The 19027-nt window shown below is 41.9% G+C and overlaps 1 long non-coding RNA gene across 1 annotated transcript in view; it reads right to left on the bottom strand.

The window, feature by feature from the left end:
* The window catches only part of LOC138849411 (uncharacterized), a 444923-nt gene that overhangs the window by 207012 nt on the left and 218884 nt on the right, over positions 1-19027 (bottom strand). The window contains exon 4 of the long non-coding RNA XR_011388243.1: positions 12866-12943. This is a non-coding gene — a long non-coding RNA (uncharacterized lncRNA). The remainder of the gene's footprint in view (positions 1-12865; positions 12944-19027) is intronic.

Here is a 19027-nt window from a genome sequence, read left to right as displayed (position 1 = left end):
GACATTGACACATTGTCCAACCAGATCGAGAAGAAACGATGCCTCCTCTGTGCTGTGCGGATCTATTTATGGTTTGTCTCCCCTCTTTGCCTGCCCTGTTCCTAGAGCATGCTGGGATGAAGCAGGTGTTCGTGAGTGACTGGTGAAGCATCTCGGGCTCTCTGTGTCCTGACATGCACGTCTCTGATTCTTCCAGCTTGATTATGCAGACTTGGACTTGGAGCCTTGAGGAGCTGGTGGGTCTGGGATCCAGAGTCCCACGGGATGCCCATTAGTGGACTCTTGTGAAGTGCTTCGCTATAACCACAGGTACACAGATGGGCCCATGGACAGGTCCCTGGCCTCTATTAGGGTGCTCTGTGCTTCCATGGAGGCATGCACCTGCAAGGACTTTGCTTTGCTCTGTAGCAGAGACCTCGACTGAACTTCACTGCCCCCCTGACACCACTCCTACGAATCTCTGCCTCCTCTAACACCTGTGTGAGTCCTTCTGTCCCTAATGTCCCTGCATCCCTCTACAGAATACATTCCTCCGTGTTCTCAGGATAAGGCTGTCTGGCAGCTGACCTCCCAGACAAGCCACGGCACCTGTTGTGTCAACATGCCCTGTGAGCAGGAAAGGGTTCATGAATGTTTCAGTGGGTGTCTCAACAGCCACGGGTGACAGGAGCCCCAGGCTACTCACTGCAGTGCGAAGTTCTGTCCAAATTACCCTTCAAGTCCACTGCCTGATGCGAGTGACCCTCCCCATGCCTGAGCTCTGGCACTATGTGGTAATGGCCTCCCTACAGAACTCCTTGACAACAGGAAAGATTTGTTCATTCCGGTCCCCACTGCTTGCCATCGTGCCATAAGGCACCTTGGATGTGTGTTGAATACATGAGGGATCAGAGCTGTCCAAACCAGGGGTCTTAAATACTCTGCAGGGACGAGAAACAGTGCTGTACATTCATGCAAAACACTGAGTCTCTGAAGGGTAAAGAAAGGGGTGCTCCTGAAGAGGAAGAAGAGGTTCAGATAGGACAAATTTGAGGGCAAGAAAGGTGCGGCTCACTTGATTGCCACCGTCAGCCCGGGAAGAAGGTGGACGAACAGAATCCAATTAGATGACACAGAGAAGGCGGGAGGGTGGCATCCTCTCTCTGTAGAGCTTGTCTTCCCTTAGTACAAAGAGCAGACCTCTGGACTCAGAGAGAGCTTGACTTACAGAACCTTTTCTGGGGTTGTTCATTAATGACTCTGAAAATGTCACAGCATCGTAGCAAAGAGGTCCTGGAAAATGCTCAGACCTGTCGGCTTCGCTGACTGTTAACCATTCACACCCTGTGCCTTATTTCATGCCTGGTTGAGGCTAGTGAATAATTGAATAAAAGCTCATAGCTACACTAATTAGCTTCAAGATGAAGCTGTAACACTAAGGAGAGGGGTGGATTCTGTTTGTTGACTCATCTTAGAAATTGTTTAGAAAATGCCCTAGCAGATATTAGCAGGAACTTGATTAAGGATAACTCTGGGTAGGGATGTCAACACACGCTCTTAAGTAAACACCATCAAGAAGATGCGCGTCTCAGCCAGGGAGGGGTGCAGACGTTCCAACACATTCAGTGGAACTGACCCTGGCCTGCAGCACACCAAGCTGGTGGCTGGATATGTGACTCATCCCAGATTTGACAACGCTATAGCGTCTTGCCTGGTTGTTATGGAAACCAAATTCATGTGAAGGCTCATCCAAGGTCTTCTCTCCTATGTGAAGCAAGTTCTGTTACCTTCTTCTGTTTCTAGTTCTGCATTTCAAAGTGGGAGGTGGGGCAAGTGGGTGCTTCTGGGTACCCTACATGGATTATTTCAATTAATTTTCACAGCAGCACAAAGTAGTTAGGTAGTATAAATCACAGTTCATTCCAGAGAAGAGAAGGCACTCCAAGTATTTCGGCAGAAAGGGATTTAATACAGATTATTCAATAAAGGTCAGGGGAGGGAAGGTCAGTGAGAATTAATGCTACCTTCGAAGAAATCAGAGATCATTTGGCCCACAGGAAGCCCCTGCCAGTTATCCCATCCATGTGCCATGTTGAAATGAGGCTTTCCAGAAGTGTGCAGGGAAGCCACTGCGACCATCGCATGCACTATACGTCCACATAACTGATCACCGCAGAGGGGAGCAAGGGATTCTCCTCTTCTGTCTCCTAAATCTGCATGAATGCCTCACAGCAAGAGAATCGAAACCAGCACCCTGTGGCCAGGGGGCCTGGAAAACATAGTTTTAAGCCTTCAAGCCCCTACAAAACAAGTAACAAGTTAGAATCCAGAGCGAATATCCAGCACAAGATACCACTATGGTCATCATGTAGCAGGAGACTAAAATAACAAGAAGTTCAATAACTGCCCAAGTTCCCTCTGCTCCTTTGAGATGCAGATGCTTTCTCAGTCCACTTTATGCTATTCTAACTCTGGCCTGCTACTCTGTGACTTATATAGAACAGGAATTTATTTCCCACAGTTCTTGGGACTGGGAAGCCCAAGATTGAAATGTCAGCAGATTGGGTGTCTGCAGAGGATTCAACAGCTCCTGAACACTGCACTGTCCAGAGGGCAGGGGCACCGTTCCTCACATGGCAGAAGTGTGAGGGCAGCCACGCCAGACCTGCAAGCCCTTTTTACAGTGAAATCCATCCATTAGCTACAAAAGAGTCCTGTTACCTAAGCACTTTTCATTAGACCCCATCTCCCTACACTGTTGCACTGGAGATTAAATTTCAGCATGCATTTTGGAAGTGACAAAACATTTAAATCCTAGCAGATGGGATCTAAATAAATCTGGGCCCCTCTGCCTCCAAAAGCCGAGAGAATCAATGAAGTTTTGATTGACATGGAGACTCGGCTTTGTCCACCTGGATCTAGAGCGCACACTTCTGTGTTTGTGTTGCTGCTCATCTATCAGCCCCGCTCACGAGGGAGATAATGAAAGGCAGGTTTCCCTGTCAATCAAGCAAGAGTCTGTTTGATGTTTGCCCCGAGTAATTAAGAGGCGTCTGAAGGCAATAATATTAAATCCTGAAACAAACTTCACATGTAATCAGGGGAACACACGTTAAGACCACAATGAGCTACTTTTTAACATCTAATAGACTAGCAAGCACGAAGGGCTAGTGAGAGTACAGAACTATGCCAGCTATCTGACCCAGCTGGTGGACATGCAAATTGGTGCAACCATGTTGGAAACCTATTTGGCATGACCTGGTAAAGACAAATGCATTCACAATCTATAAGCAAGGAATTCCACTCATAAGAATATCTCTAGGCCAGCGCCGCGGCTCACTAGGCTAATCCTCCGCCTAGCGGCGCCAGCACACCGGGTTCTAGTCCCGGTCGGGGTGCTGGATTCTGTCCCGGTTGCCCCTCTTCCAGGCCAGCTCTCTGCTGTGTCCAGGGAGTGCAGTGGAGGATGGCCCAAGTGCTTGGGCCCTGCACCCCATGGGAGACCAGGAGAAGCACCTGGCTCCTGCCATCGGATCAGTGCGATGCGCTGGCCTCAGCAGCCATTGGAGGGTGAGCCAATGGCAAAAAGGAAGACCTTTCTCTCTGTCTCTCTCTCTCTCTCACTATCCACTCTGCCTGTTAAAAAAAAAAAAGAATATCTCTAAAGAAATTCTTGTTCATTCACCATGAGATGGAGCACAGAAATATTTATAATAAAAGCAGTATTCATAGTAGATTGAAATTTAACAGAAATTATAGCCATTAATGAGATGAATAAATGAATTAGACTATATTCATACAATGGATTATTAAAAAGCAATGGAAATGAATAAACTACAATGAGATTCCAAAATCCCCTGATTCAATACTAGTATTTTCACTGAAAAGGTAAAAAGACACAGAACTAAGTAACCTTCTGTTTAGACTGCAAGCACATGTCATAAAACTATAAAGAAAAACAAGGTAAACAATAATTTTAATGGTTTAATTATTTACTTGTAAGGCAGAGTTACAGACAGAGAGCAGGAAAGACATGTTAGAGAGAGGGGTCATCTATCCACTGGTCCACTCCCAAAAAGGCCACAACTGTAACCGGGCCAATACAAAGCCATGAGGTACAAGCTTCCTCTGGGTTTCACACATGATTACGTGGTTACAGGAGCCCAAGCACTAGGGCCATCCATGCTCCATGGCGTTCCCAGGCCATTAGCCGAGAGCTGGATCAGAAGAGGAGCAGGTGGGAAATGAACTGGTGCTGATGTGGGATGCCAGCACTGCAGGCCCAGGCTTAGCCTGCTGTACCACAGCACCAGCCCAGGTAAATAATAACTAAATGTGGAAAATATGGATGATTTTAGGCAGAGAAAGGAATGTAATAGAACCAGAAAGAGGGTTCAGTGGGGACTTATATGATCTTGATAACAGTCTTCTAAGTGGGATGACGAGTTCAAGGATAGTTTTCTCGTGTTATCATATTTACATGTTATATATGCTCGTCTATGTGTATTTGTCACGTACAACTAGTCAGTATTTTAGTGGAGACTTTCTGTCAGTGTCTGTTCTTCTCCAGCCCCACCCAACAACAGCTTGGTGCTGTGGGTCAGACAACTACAGAACATTCCGTCATTTCAAATGCAGCACGCCCTGACACAATACAAAGTCTAACACAGGCATGTGAAGCCATGTCCAAAAATCCTCCTGCCCACCTCTCACTTGCCAGCTCAAGAGAGTGGATAATAAGTCACACTGGTTAAGAGTATGAACTTTGGGGTCTGGCACTGTGGTGCAGCGGGTTAACACCCTAGCCTGAAGCACCAGCATCCCATATGGGTGCAGGTTCAAGACCCGGCTGCTCCACTTCCAATCCAGCTCTCTGCTATGGCCTGGGAAAGCAGTAGAAGATGGCCCAAGTCCGTGAGCCCCTGCACCCGTGTGGGAGACCCAGGAAAAGCTCCTGGCTCCTGGCTTTGGATTGGTGCAGCTCCAGCTGTTGCAGCCAATAGGGGGATGAACCATCGGATGGAAGACCTCTCTCTCTCTCTCTCTCTCTCTCTCTCTCTCTTCTCTCTATGTCTCCTCACTCTGTGTAACTCTTTCAAAATAAATTAATTTATAAAAAACTAGTATGAGGAGGAGCCAAGATGGCGGAATAGTGGGGGCTCACACTGATAGTCTGGGAAAAGATAGTTTAATAAAAGTGGAGTTACTGTAGTCTCAGAAAATGGCTCAGGAAAAAATTACAGAGGAAACTCTTCCGGATCTAGTGGATGTGACACGGAGGACCTACAGGGAGAGCAAGGATGCCCATGGCGTAAAGGCCGAGCCGCGGGAGCTGAGCCATGGAAACCAAGCCACGGAAGCCGAGCCGCGGAGTCTGTGCACCAGTGCTGGAAGGGGAGGTGAGACAAAAACCTCGGTAACCCGAGTCATTGGCAGGGAAAGGCAGAAAGAGCCTAGAGGGAATGAGGCTTGAAGCCCCACTGGGGAAAGTTCACCAGGCTGACTGGAAGAGAGAAAAAAAATGAATAAATAAGGGGAACCGGCACAGACACTAGCCGCTCTCTCCACGCACCTTACAAAGCCGAGCAAGACAAAGAGCAGGTGCCATTTTGGACATACTTAAGTGGCACCTGCTATCAGCCAAGAAGAAAAACCTGACTCTAGTGGGGAGAAATAACTGGAGGTTAGAACCTAGTGAAAGTGTGGAGCTAGCGAACTGAGACTGTGAAAATCTGAGGGTGGGCGAGAGAACTCACCAAGTACACAAACTCAGTAACCTTGGCAACCCGGTGAGAGACTGCGGAGAAATTTGAGACCACACTGAGGGCTGCATAGACCCTTTGTGTGGTCCCAGGAGTAAGCAGACAAATACCCACATGGGCCAGATTTCATACATCAACTACCTTCAATTCCACTCAGCTGTGTGGAATTACTTCAATTCTGAGTCAAAGAGAGAGAGAGAGAGAGAACAAACTGGGTGAGTCACCTTTGGCACACCCTTAACCCTGAAGAACCAAACAGAGCTCTCTGGCCACACCCATCACAGCCTCTAAGGATCCATCAAAAGAAGACAGTCCACTTAATCTAGAGTCACAGTATAATGAGAAAAAACACCACAGCAAAGAAACCAAAGAATATCTCCACAATGCCAAACAAACACAGAAACCGAGGTAACAAGAACAAGGAAGACACTATGACCCCCAAATGATAAAGACATCCCAATTCAAGATTATGAACATGACGAGACAGTAGAAATGCAAGATGCTGATTGCAAAAAATTGATAAGAACATTGAGAAGTTCTCAAAAACAAATTCTTGAACTACAGAAATCCTTACTGGACAGGATAGAAAATCTCTCTCGTGAAAATGAAATATTAAGAAGGAATCAAAATGAAATGAAGCAACTAGTAGAATATGAAACTGTGATAGTGATGAGAAATCATAATGAAGTGAAGAATTCCATAGATCAAAAGACAAACACATTAGAGAGCCTTAAAAACAGAATGGGTGAAGCAGAAGAGAGAATACCGGACTTAGAAGACAGAGCACAGGAAAGGATACAGTCAGACCAAAGAAAAGAAGAGGAAATTAGAAATCTAAGAAATACTGTCGGGAATCTACAGGATACTATTAAAAAAAAAAAAAAAAACCAACATTCGGGTTCTAGGAGTTCCTGTAGGCATGGAGAGGGAGAAAGGGTTAGAAGGCCTTTTTAGTGAAATACTATCAGGAAATTTCTCAGGTTTGGAGAAGGACAGAGACATCCTAGTACAGGAAGCTCATAGAACCCCTAATAAACATGACCAAAAGAGATCCTCACCACGACACGCTGTAATTAAATTCACCACAGTGAAACATAAACAAAAGATCCTAAAATGTGCAAGAGAGAAATGTCAGATTACTCCCAGAGGATCTCCAACTAGACTCACAGCAGACTTCTCATCAGAAACCCTACAAGCTAGATGGGAATGGCGAGACATAGCCCAAGTACTAAGAGAGAAAAACTGCCAGCCCAGAATATTATATCCTGCAAAGCTCTCATTTGTGAATGAAGGTGAAATAAAGACTTCATAGCAAACAGAAATTGAAAGAATTTGTCGCCACTCATCCAGCCCTGCAAAATATGCATAATGATATGCTACACTCAGAAACACAGAAACACGGTCATCAATATGAAAGAAGGTAAAGGAAGAAAACCTACCAGTAAAAGATCATAGGGCCCGGCGCCACGGCTCAATAGGCTAATCCTCCACCTTGCGGCGCTGGCACACTGGGGTCTAGTCCTGGTCGGGACACCAGATTTTTTCCCGGCTGCCCCACTTCCAGGCCAGCTCTCTGCTGTGGCCAGGGAGTGCAGTGGAGGATGGCCCAAGTGCTTGGGCCCTGCACCCCATGGGAGACCAGGAGAAGCACCTGGCTCCTGCCTTTGGATTAGCGTGGTGCGCCGGCCGCAGCACGCTGGCCGGGGTGGCCATTGGAGGGTGAACCAATGGCAAAGGAATACCTTTCTCTCTGTCTCTCTCTCCCCCGTCCATTCTGCCTGTAAAAAAAAAAAAAAAGCTGAAAGTATATACTAAAAAATATCTTTGGGAAAATAGTAGGGCAAAGTCACTACCTATCAATAGTCACATTGAATGTTAATGGACTTAATTCTCCAGTTAAAAGGCACAGACTGGCAGAATGGATTAAGGAACAAAACCCAACTATTTGCTGCCTACAAGACACATCTTTCCACCAAAGATGCATGCAGACTGAACGTGAAAGTTTGGAAAAAGATATTCCATGCCAACAGAAATGAAAAAAAAGCAGGTGTAGCTATATTAATATCAGACAAAATAAGCTTTAACACAAAATCTGTTAAGAGAGACAAAGAGGGGCACTATATAATGATTAAGGAATCAATTCAACAGGAAGATATAACGATTATCAATGTATATGCACCTAATTACAGGGCACCGGTTTATTTAAAAGGTATGTTAAGGGACTTAAAGGGAGACTTAGATCCCAATACAATAGTACTGGGGGACTTCAATACTCCACTCTCAGAAATAGACAGATCATCCAGACAGAAGAGCAACAAGGAAACAGCAGGTTTAATCAACACTATTGCCCAAATGGATCTAACAGATATCTACAGAACTTTCAATCCTACATTTAAAGATTTTACATTCTTCTCAAGTGTATGGAACTTTCTCTAGGATTGACCACATACTAGGCCATAAAGCAAGTCTCAGCCAATTTAAAAGAATTAGAATCATACCATGTAGCTTCTCATACCACGGTGTAATGAAAGTGGAAATTAGCAATTCAGGAATCCCTAGAGAGTATGCAAACACATGGAGACTGAACAACATGCTCCTAAATGAACACTGTGCCATAGAAGAAATCAAAAGAGAAATCAAAAACTTTCTGGAAGTAAATAAGGATAACAACACAACATATCAAAACTTATGGGATATGGCAATAGCAGTGTTGAGAGGAATGTTTATAGCAATAGGTGCCACATCAAGAAATTGGAAAGGCACCAAATAAATGAGCTTTCAACGCATCTCTAGGATCTAGAAAAATTTCAGCAAACCAGACCCAAATCTAGTAGGAGAAGAGAAATAATTAAAATCAGAGAAGGAATCAACAGGATTGAATCCAAAATAAATTACAAAAAATCAGGCAAGCGAAGAGCTGGTTTTTTGAAAAAATAAACAAAATTGACACTCCATTGGCTCAACTAACTAAAAAAATAAAAGACCCAAATCAATAAAATCAGAGATGAAAAAGGAAATGTATCAACAGACACCACAGAAATAAAAAGAATCATCAGAAATTACTACAAGGACCTGTATGCCAGCAAACAGGGAAATCTATCAGAAATGGATAGATTCCTGGACACATGCAACCTACCTAAATTGAACCAGGAAGACATGGAAAACCTAAACAGACCCATAACTGAGACAGAAATTGAAACAGTAATAAAGGCCCTCCCAACAAAGAAAAGCCCAGGACCAGATGGATTCACTGCTGAATTCTACCAGACATTTAAAGAACTAACTCCAATTCTCCTCAAACTATTCAGAACAAACAAAAAAGATGGAATGCTCCCAAATTCTTTCTATGAAGCCATCATCACCTTAATCCCTAAGCCAGAGAAAGATGCAGCACTGAAAGAAAATTATAGACCAATATCCCTGATGAACATAGACGCAAAAATCCTCAATAAAATTCTGGCCAATAGAATGCAACAACACATCAGAAAGATCATCCACCCAGACCAAGTGGGATTTATCCCTGGTATGCAGGGATGGTTTAATGTGCACAAAACAATCAATGTGATACACCACGTTAACAGACTGCAGAAGAAAAACCATATGATTATCTCAATAGATGCAAATAAAGCATTTGATAAAATTCAACAACATTTCATGATGAAAACTCTAAGCAAACTGGGTTTGGAAGGAACATTCCTCAATACAATCAAAGCAATCTATGAAAAACCCACGGTAAGCATCCTATTGAATGGGGAAAAGTTGGAAGCATTTCCACTGAGATCTGGTACCAGACAGGGATGCCCACTCTCACCACTGCTATTCAACATAGTTCTGGAAGTCTTAGCCAGAGCCATTAGGCAAGAAAAAGAAACTAAAGGGATACAAATTGGGAAAGAAGAAGTCAAACTATCCCTCATTGCAGACAATATGATTCTTTATTTAGAGGATCCAAAGAATTCTACTAAGAGACTATTGGAACTCAAAGAAGAGTTTGGCAAAGTAGCAGGATATAAAATCAATGCACAAAAATCAATAGCCTTTGTATACACAAGCAACGCCATGACTGAGAAAGAACTGCTAAGATCAATCCCATTCACAATAGCTACAAAAACAAACAAACACCTTGGAATAAACTTAACCAAGGATGTTAAAGATCTCTACGATGAGAATTACAAAACCTTAAAGAAAGAAATAGAAGAGGATACCAAAAAATGGAAAAATCTTCCATGCTCATGGATTGGAAGAATCAACATCAAAAAAATGTCCATTCTCCCAAAAGCAATTTATACATTCAATGCGATACCAATCAAGATACCAAAGACATTCTTTTCAGATCTAGAAAAAACGATGCTGAAATTCACATGGAGACGCAGGAGACCTCGAATTGCTAAAGCAATTTTGTACAACAAAAACAAAGTCTGAGGCATTACAATACCAGATTTCAGGACATACTACAGGGCAATTCTAATCAGAACAGCATGGTACTGGTACATAAACAGATGGATAGACCAATGGAACAAAATAGAAACACCAGAAATCAACCCAAACATCTACAGCCAACTTATATTTGATCAAGGATCTAAAACCAATTCCTGGAGCAAGGACAGTCTATTCAATAAATGGTGCTGGGAAAACTGGATTTCCACGTGCAGAAGCATGAAGCAAAACCCCTACCTTACAGCTTACACAAAAATCCACTCAACATGGATTAAAGACCTAAATCTACAACCCGACACCATCAAATTATTGAAGAACACTGGAGAAACCCTTCAAGATATTGGCACAGGCAAAGAGTTTCTGGAAAAGACCCGGGAGGCACAGGCAGTCAAAGCTAAAAATAACTATTGGGATTGCATCAAATTGAGAAGTTTCCGTACTGCAAAAGAAACAGGTGAGTGAAGAGGCAACCGACAGAATGGGAAAAAATATTTGCAAACTATGCAACAGAAAAAGAGTTAATAACCAGAATCTACAAAGAAATCAAGAAACTCCACAACAACAAATCTAACAACCCACTTAAGAGATGGGCCAAGGACCTCAACAGAATTTTTCAAAAGAGGAAATCCAAATGGCCAACAGACACATGAAAAAATGTTCAAAATTACTAGCAATCAGTGAAATGCAAATCAAAACCACAATGAGGTTTCACCTCACCCCGGTTGGAATGGCTCACATTCAGAAATCTACCAATAATAGATGCTGGAGAGGATGTAGGGAAAAAGGGACACTAACCCACTGTTGGTGGGAATGCAAACTGGTCAAGCCACTATGGATGTCAGTCTGGAGATTCCTCAGAAACCTGAATATAACCCTACCATTCAACCCAGCCATCCCACTCCTTGGAATTTACCCAAAGGAAATTAAATTGGCAAACAAAAATAGCTGTCTGCACCTTAATGTTTATTGCAGCTCAATTCACAATAGCTAAGACCTGGAATCAACCTAAATGCCCATCAACAGTAGACTGGATAAAGAAATTATGGGATATGTACTCTATAGAATACTATATAGCAATCAAAAACAATGAAATCCGGTCATTTGCAACAAAATGAAGGAATCTGGAACACATTAGGCTGAGAGATATAAGCCAGTCCCAAAGGGACAAATATCATATGTTCTCCCTGATCGGTGACAACTAACCGAGCACCTAAAAGGAAACCTGTTGAAGTGAAATGGACACTATGAGAAACTTGTTCAGCCCTTGTCCTGACTGTTGATGAACAACTTAATACTTTATCCCTCCTAGTATTTTTTGTTTGTTCTACTTAATACTATTGGTTGAATTCTGTAATTAATACACAGTTATTCTTAAGTGTTGATACTTAACTGAAAAAATGATCCCTGTTAAAATAAGAGTGGGAATAAGAGAGGGAGGAGATGTACAATTTGGGACATGCTCAAGCTGACTTGCCCCAAACGGTAGAGTTAGAAACATACCAGGGGATTCCAATTCAATCCCATCAAGGTGGCATATACCAATGCCATCTCACTAGTTCAAGTGATCAGTTTCTGTTCACAATTGATCATAATGAAAGGACTAAGAGTCAAAGGGATCACACAAACAAGACTAGTGTCTGCTAATACTAACTGATAGAATAAAAAAGGAGAGAACAATCCAACATGGAATTGGGATACACAGCAGACTGTTAGAATGGTGGATGTCCTAAACAGCACTCTGGCCTCAGAATCAGCCCTTAAGGCAGTCGGATCTGGCTGAAGAGCCCATGCGAGTATTTTAGGCATGGAAAGCCAAGACACTCTGGAAAAAAAAAAAAAAAAAAAAAGAAAAAAAAAATAAATGAAAGATCTCCGCAAGTGAGATCCCAGTGAAAAGAACAGGTCATCAAAGAAGGAGGTACCTTTCTCTGAAGGGAGGAGAGAACTTCCACATTGACTATGACCTTGTCTAAATATGATCAGAGCCGGTGAACTCAAAAGGCTTCCATAGCCTTGGCAATTCATGACAAGAGCCTAGGGTGATCACTGATGCCATAAACAAGAGTGTCAATTTGTTAAGTCAACAACAGGAGTCACTGTGCACTTACTCCCCATGTGGGATCTCTGTCCTTAATGTGCTGTACATTGTGATTTAATGCTATACCTAGTACTCAAACAGTATTTTTCACTTTGTGTTTCTATGTGGGTGCAAACTGTTGAAATCTTTACTGAATATATACTAAACTGATATTCTGTATATAAAGAGAATTGAAAATGAATCTTGATGTGAATGGAAGGGGAGAGAGAGCGGGAAAGGGGAGGGTTGCGGGTGGGAGGGAAGTTATGGGGGGGGGAGCCATTGTAATCCATAAGCTGTACTTTGGAAATTTATATTCATTAAATAAAAGTTAAAAAAAACTAGTATGAACTTTGGAATTTAGCTGCATGCATTAAATCTAGCTGCATGACATTGGAAACACATAACTCCAGATTTCCAAGCCAGTAAAATGGTACTTATCTCATGGGACTGTATTTATGAAGATGCAATGAGGCAGGTATGTAATACACTTAAAAATATGACTGACACACAATGACTATCACTTAATGATCCTGTTTCACTATTTTACTCTTGCAAAATTCACTAATCATCCCATACTTCTTGTTTGACCCCACAGCTCAGTACTTACGATATATTTGGTCCCATTCCCAGGGAGAGGATCCAGAAAACCATTGCCCAAGGGCCAGATTCATCCCACTTTCTGTTCCTGTAAATAAAATTTTGTTTTAGCACAGGTGTTTCTGTTCATTTATATACTGTCTATAACTGTCTTCATTACCTAACAGCAGAGTTAAGTAGTTGCAACAGAGACCCTATTATCTGCAAAGTTGATTGGTTGTAAAGGTTTGCTGCTCCTCTTTAAAAATATTTTATTCAGAATACTTTTAGTGTTACAAAGCAAACATTTATGAGTTAGTAACACCCCATTTCCCACATTAATATCTCATATTAGTATCTTTGTCACACCAGCTTCTCCTATATAGTTGGACTCTGCTTTTCTGACCCCTCTTCTCATTATCTCCCTACAAAAGACACAGTTCCAGATATCTGTACTCCAATCTCAGCCATAGTGGTTAATTGTTTTGTTTTGTCTAAAATATGGTACCCCACACTCATGAAAATATTTAAGACCCAAAGTCTTATGCTCGTGCTTAATGACTTAATATTAATGGCTGGTGGATTACAGTGGAGTCTTGATCCAATGAGGATATCTGAACATGAGATATCCATCGGGAAGTGATCAGGCTGCATTAGGCGGAACCCCATGATTGAATCACGATGGCATTATAAGGAGAGACCATGTAAAAGGTTAAGAACTGTGCTTTCTGTGTCACTAATGGAGCTACCTAATCTTAGACTGTGATCCTTTAAACTCTAAGTCAAAATAAACCTTCTTCCCTTGTAAGTTTCTCCTTTTGGGTGTTTTAGTTAAAGTAACAAGAAGCTGACTAATGCACTAATGATGCCAAGATAACCTTATTATATCCTTGAGCCAGAGAAATCATGAAATCGAGTCCACTGTCTGTTGGCCATCTACCACCGTGTGTAGGAGACAGGAAACATCAAGTGCCTATGCTATTATCAAACAAGACAAGCACATGATGATAGACTCTGGCTGTATTTTTTACTCCTTTCTATTAGAAATTTCCTACAGAACAGCATAAGATTTTTCCACTTTGAAATAAAACATGTGAAAACACATAAAGAAGACATCTGTATATACCCATAAACACATACAAAATACAAACTGTCAGCATGACCTGGCCATTAAAAATCCTCTAATTCTTAAATACCACCTATTCCATCCCCTATGTATGACAATGCCATTAAATCACTAACAATTGTGAAGCCATATGATTCTCCCAATGTGTCTTTGGAGGAAGCAAGCTGATGTGAAAGAAGCATCTATTTATTTATACAATCGCTAACCTATTGTCTCCATGACCTCGCCTATCCAAGACATCACACCTATTTCATAGTTACAAATAAGAAGTCCACCAATAGGGATAAAAGGGGACATAAATACAAAGAGACGAGTTAAATAAAACAGAAATGATGTAAAGACAAGGAGTTAGGGGGAAAAATAGGCATGCCCTCCATTGTGTGCTATTTTGGTCACATGTGATTAATAACCTGTCAAACTGTCAGCAGAATCCAAATTCCATCAGATCAATACACGGCAGCTATGCACACCAAGGCAGGGCACATTTCTGTGCAAAACATGTCAGTGGGATGCACTGTGTGTGTGGATGTGTGTGTACCATGTACCTGCCACTTGTATCCCTTGATCCTGAAGCACTGTTGAAATTTTCCTGCCTGCACATACTTCCAAAGTGTGTGTGTGTGTGTGTGTGTGTGTGTGTGTGTGTGAGTATGTGAGTTCTCATTTCAGCAAGCAGCTGTGAAAGCTGTTACACTGCCTACATAGCGACAGAAAAGAATCTGGTAGTGTTTAATGAAGGGGAGGTGTGTTAAAAGGGATGGGGCAGTTAAATTGGGTAACTTGGAACAGAATGAGATCATTAATGCATTGCTATGGAAACCAGGTCATGGTCTACAACCTAATACTGCTCTATCTACAACATTCTGTATTCTGAGAAATGGACAAACCCCTTTGCTTTTTTTAGCACTTGAATGTTATCTCTACAGAGATATTAACAGTCTAGTCAGGGAACTTTATTTCCTTCCCCATTAGTGAAGCAATACATAAATGAGGTATAAAATATGACCTCTAGAAGAAAAGAATGCAGAAACCCTTTGTGAATCCTAAAATGACTCTCTGATTTATTTCTGGTCTTTAATCAAATGACTGTCACATTTCTTTTTGCTTCCCATAAACATCCTATCTTCCAAGGATGTTCTTTAATAAAATATGCTTACAAGAACACCCAAGCAAGTGATACATTTCTGTAATATTTGGCTTCATAACCAAATGAACCCCAATGGTCTGTTTCAAAAGAGCTCTTCAGGTGTTCATCCCTGGAAGTTTCTGTGTAAATTCACTTGTATTCCCTCCTTTGGCACATGGGATATAAGGTGGTTTTCAAAGTCCTGTTTAAGGGAGATTCCAAGAAAATGGATCAGGGAGCAACATGCTTCACTGGGTTAAGGATAACCACTAAGGATAAAAGCATAGGAAAGATACTCTCAGAGGAGGATGGGAGAGAGGACCATATGGAAGTCCTATGGGAAGAGGTGAAGTGCCGTGGACCTGTGTAGAGGGTCCAGAAGTGCAGCACAAACACATGCCGAGAGCCGGAGCAGGAGGAGTTTGGAGACGGAGGTGAGATCGGACTGCAGCAACTCATGGTGATACAGCGGGAGGGAGACCCTGACATGGGTCTGGACCAGAGCCCTGCTGGCAGCTGCTGGCGGTTGCCAGCAGACCCAGTCGAAATGGAGGGCCATGTTTATTTTCCCACAACTTCCCCAGAGCAGTGCACGGTGCCCAGCTGAGAGAGGGAAGACAACATTTTGGGTTAGGGCAGGTGTTACAGAAGCCTTTGCGTGCAGGCCTAATCAGCAATGCCAGTAGCAGTGGCAGGCAGGCAGCAACATTTGGCCAGAGGCTCTTGTGTGCACGTATGATGCAGATCCTAGTGGAGGGAACGGTCCACAGTCCCCACTGACTTTGAGCCTGGCAAGGTGGTCCCCGGGCAGCCACGTGGGACAGCAGGGCACACACAGCTTCCCAGGGTCAAGACGCCTAGGCAGAGCCACCTCATAGAATATCTGCCTCTCTGATGACTGGACAAGCTGGCAGGGCAGAAAGAAACCTCTGGACCGGGCAATTGTGGGAGCCCTGTGTGCTGTGACTGTAGGGACTTGGTAGTTAAGGAAGAAGGTGCAGGGTGTACCTAGGGATTGAAATCTACCACTCCCAACTTGGGTATTACCTTGGAAATATGCCCTACTCTGGAACACAGACCAGAGCTCCCTGACCACACCCACCACACACCTCTTGGTATTCACTGAAAGTGCAGAAATTCCACTACGCCATAGAGGCACACCATCAGAGGAAAATACAAAAATCAATTCCACAAATGCCTAAAAACGAACACAGAAATTCAAGAAACAAGAATAAGGAATAAGGAATACACCATGACCCACCCCTCCCAAAATGAACACAACAATTACTATATTAGAATGCAAAGATGAAGAGATCGAACAAATTCTGGAAACAGAATTCAAAAAATAAATCACAGGATCACTCAAAGCAAACTAAAGAAAACCATACATGACATGAATGAAAAATTTTCCTGTGAAATTGAGGTTTTAAAGTGAAATCAAAATGAAATATTATAAATGAAAAATTCAATAGATAAAATTTTAAAAGTGGTAGAAAACCTCAATGGCAGACTTGGTAAGGCAGAATAAAGAATATCCAAACTAAAAGACAAATCTTTGGAAATCTTACATTACAGTACAAAAAAAAATAAAAGAAGAAATGTAAAATTTAAAAGCAGTGTTGGAGATCTATGGGATACTATCAAATGATCCAACATATGGGTCTTAGGAGTTCTGAAGGTGTGGAAAGAGAGAATGGACTAGAAAGCCTATTTAGTCAAATAATTACAGAAAACTCCCCTAATTTGGGGAAAGAAAGGGACATCCAAGTAGAGGAAGCACATAGAATTCTAACAGACATGGCTGGAAAAGAGCTTCTCCATGACACACTGTAGTCAAATTTTCCACAGTAAAACATAAAGAATAGATTCTAAACTGGGCACAAGAGAAACACCAGATTACTTTCAGAGGCTCTCCCATTAGACTCACAGCTGACTTATCATAAACCCTACAGGCTAGAAGGCAATGGTGAGGTATAGCCAAGCCTAAAAAAAAAAAAAGAAAGAAAGAAAAGAAAAAAACCTGTCAGCCCAGAATATTGTGTCCTGCAAAGCTCTCATTAATGAATGAATGTGAAATGAAGACCTTCCATATCAAAAAGAAATTTGAAGAATTTGTCACCACACATCCAGCCTTACAAAATATGCTTAAGAATATGCTACATACAGAAACACAAAAACGATAGTCATTGTTATAAAAGAATGAGAAGACAGAAAATCTCCCATTAGAGGAATAAAAGAAATCCAAAGTAAACAATAGGAATATTTCCAGAAAAAATGGCAGGGCCAAGTTGTTACTTATCAATAGTCACCTTGAATGTAAATGGCCTCAACTCTCCAGTTAAAAGACAGACTAGTAGAATGGATTAAAAACAAGACCTATCTATTTGCTGCCTACAAGAAATACATCTCACACACAAAGATACATGCAGACTGACAGTGAAAGGATAGAAAAAGATATTCCATGCTAACAGAAACCAAAAAAGAGCTGGTATAGCCATCCTAATATCAGACAAAATAGACTAACATAAAAACTGTTAAAAGAGACAAAGAAAGCACTATAATGACTAAGGGATCAACTCAACATGAAGATGTGACTATAATAAATGTACATTCACCCAGTTACAAGGCACATGGCTATTTAAAAGAAATGTTAATGGACCTAAAGGTAGACATAGACTTCAATACAATAGTAATGGGGGACTTCAATACCCTACTTTCAGCAATGAATAGATCAACCAAACAGAAAATCAGCAAATATACAAAAGATTTAATAGACACTATAGACCAAATGGACCTAACAGATATCTACAGAACATTTTACCCCACAATGGCAGAATATACATTCTTCTCATCAGTGCATGGAACTTTCTCTAGGATAAACCATATGCTAGGCCATAAAGCAAGACTCAGCAAATTCAAAAAAATCAAAATCATACCATGCATCTTTTCTGATCACAATGGAATGAAATTGGAAACCAACAACTCAAGAATTGCTAGATCATAGACAAACACATGGAGATGGAACAACACATCCTTGAATGAACAGTGGGTCATAGAATAAATCAATAGAGAAATCAAAAAATTTCTGAAAACAAATGAGATGACAATATATAATATCAAACTTATAGAATACAACAAAAGCAGTGTTAAGAAGGAAGTTTATAGTAATCGGTACCTACATGAAGAAATTGGAAAGGTACTAAATAAATGAGCTATCAATGCATCTCATGGACCTAGAAAAACAACAAACCAAACCCAAAATTAATAGGAGGAAAAATAATTAAAATTAGACAACAATAAACAAAATTAAGACAAAAAATCAGTAAAATGAAGAAATGACTTTTTGAAAAAATAAATAAAATTGATACATCATTGGTACAACTAATAAAAAAAGAGGGAAAAGACCCAAATCAATAAAATCAGAGTTGAAAAAGTAAATATAGGCCGGCGCCGCGGCTCACTAGGCTAATCCTCCGCCTAGCGGCGCCGGCACACCGGGTTCTAGTCCCGGTTGGGGCGCCGGATTCTGTCCCGGTTGCCCCTCTTCCAGGCCAGCCCTCTGCTGTGGCCAGGGAGTGCAGTGGAGGATGGCCCAGGTGCTTGGGCCCTGCACCCCATGGGAGACCAGGAAAAGCACCTGGCTCCTGGCTCCTGCCATCGGATCAGCGCGGTGCGCCGGCCGCAGCGCGCCGGCCGCGGCGGCCATTGGAGGGTGAACCAACGGCAAAGGAAGACCTTTCTCTCTGTCTCTCTCTCTCACTGTCCACTCTGCCTGTCAAAAAAAATAAAAAAAAAAATAAAAAAAAAAGTAAATATAACAACAGATACCATAGAAATAACAAGAATCATCAGAAATTACTACAAGGTGCCATATTCTATATGCCAACAAATTGGGAAAACTAGAAGAAATGGGTAGATTCCTAGAAATGTACAATCTACCA

Source organism: Oryctolagus cuniculus, chromosome 4 (assembly GCF_964237555.1).
Source record: "Oryctolagus cuniculus chromosome 4, mOryCun1.1, whole genome shotgun sequence".
In the NCBI taxonomy this organism is placed as follows: Eukaryota; Metazoa; Chordata; class Mammalia; order Lagomorpha; family Leporidae; genus Oryctolagus; species Oryctolagus cuniculus.
The sequence above is the reverse complement of the archived record's forward strand: the minus strand, read 5'-3'. Positions and strand labels throughout refer to the sequence as shown.